Below are 2,133 nucleotides of genomic sequence, written 5' to 3'. Positions count from 1 at the left end.
CTGCCAAGCCTATAAGGGTGCTGCAGGTTTTTCCTCCCAAGGTGGAGAACCTTGCATTTTTTGGTGTTAAACACCATCAGGTTCTTGTCTGCCCATTTGCTGAGCCTGTCCAGGTCAGCCTGGTTTGCCCTCCTGTCTTCTGGTGTGGATGCTTTGCCCCAAAGTTTGGTGTCATCAGCGAGGGTTTTACAACCCTCCTAGTGAGAATTTTTTTCCTAATATCTAACCTAAACTTCCCTTGCTGCAACTTCAAACTGTTGCTCCTTTTTCTGTCATCTGCCACCACTGAGAACAGTCAAGCTCCATCCTCTTTTGAACCCCACTTCAGGTAGTTGAAGGTTGCTATTAAATCACCACTCAGGCTCCTCTTGTCTAGACTAATAAGCCCCGTTCCTTCAACCTCTCCTCAAAAGTCATGTCTCCCAGCCCCCAAACCATTTTTGTTGCCCTCTGTTGGACTCTTCAATTTGTCCACATCCTTCCTGTTGTGGGGGACCCAAAACTGAACATAGTATTACAGATGCAGCCTCACCAGTGCTGAATAGAGAGGAAGAATCACTTCCCTTGACCTACTGGCAACACCTACCAAATGCAGCCCAGTATGCGGTTAGCCTTTTTGGTAACAAGGGCACACTGCTGGCTCATATTCAGCTTACTGACCCCCAGGTCCTTTTCTGCAGAGCTGCTGTGTAGCCAGTCAGCTCCCAGCCTGTACTGGTGCATGGAATTCTTCCATCCTAAGTGCAGGACTTTGCACTTGTCCTTGTTGAACCTCATGAGATTCCTTTTGGTCTAATCCTCCAGTTTGTCTAGGTCACTCTGAACCCTAGCCCTACCCTCCAAAGTATGTACTACTCCCCCCACTTGATACCAGCTGCCAAGTAGACATCAAACCATTGATTATTAAACTCTGAGCCCAATGCTTCTGCCAGTTTTCTATCCACCTTGCAGTCCATTCATCCAGCCCGTACTTCCTTAGCTTGCCTGTGAGAATATTGTGGGGAGACGGTATCAAAAGCCTTGCTAAAATTGAGCACCACATCCACTGGTCTCCCTGCATCTGCAGTCAGTCATTTCATCATAGAAGGCAATCAGGTTGGTCAGGCATAACTTGCCCTTGGTGAATCCATGCTGACTGTTCCTAATCACCTTTTTAGTCTCCAAGCGCTTTGAGATGGATTCTTTGAGGATATGCTCCATGATTTTTCCAGGGACTGAGGTGAGGCTGACTGGTCTGTAGTTCCCTGGATCCTCCTTTTTCCCTTTCTTAAATATGGGCACTATGTTTGCACTTGTCTAGTCATCTGGGATCTCTCCTGATTGCCATGAGTTTTCCAAGATGATGGCCAATAGCTCTGCAGTTACATCAGCCAACTCAGCCCTCAGCACTCTCAGGTGCATCCCGTCCAGCCCTATGGACTTGTATATGTCCAGCTTTTCTAAATAGTCCCTAACTTGTTCTTTTGCTGCTGCTCTCCTCCCCAGACTGTGCTGCCCAGTGTAGTAGTCTGGGAGCTGATCTTGCCTGTGAACACTGAGGCAAAACAGGCATTGAACACTTCAGCCTTTTCTGTATCCACTCTCCCCCATTCACTAAGGGACCCACTCTTGCCCTGATCCTCTTCTTGCTATCAACATACATGGTGAAACCCTTCTTATCCTTTCCTAGTTGCAACTCCAATTGTGTTTTGGCCTTCCTGGCTTCATCCCTGCATGCCCAAGAAATGCTCTTATATTTTTCCCTACTTATTTGTCCAAGTTTCTACTTCTTACAAGCTTCCTTTATTATTTAGTTTATTGAAGAGTTCCCTGCTAAGCCAAGTGGTTCTTCTGCCTTATTTGCTAGTTTTTCTGTGCATCAGGATGGTTTATACCTGCACTCTCAGTAGGACTTCTTTAAAGTACAGCCAGCTCTCCTGGGCTCCACTCCCCCCCAGACTGGTTTCCCAGAGGATCCTGCCCATGAGTCCCCTGGGTGAGTTGAAGTCTGCTCTTCTGAAGTCCAGGGTCCTTACTCTGCTGCTCTCCATCCTTCCTTTCCTCAGGATCCTAAACTCGATCATCTTGTGGTCACTGCTGCCCAAGTTGCCATCCAATACTACATTCCCCACCAGTTCTTCCCTGTTTGTGAGC

This window comes from Crocodylus porosus, unplaced genomic scaffold (genome assembly GCF_001723895.1).
Source record: "Crocodylus porosus isolate Cpor-Errol unplaced genomic scaffold, CroPor_comp1, whole genome shotgun sequence".
In the NCBI taxonomy this organism is placed as follows: Eukaryota; Metazoa; Chordata; order Crocodylia; family Crocodylidae; genus Crocodylus; species Crocodylus porosus.
Note: the sequence above shows the minus strand (reverse complement) of the source record.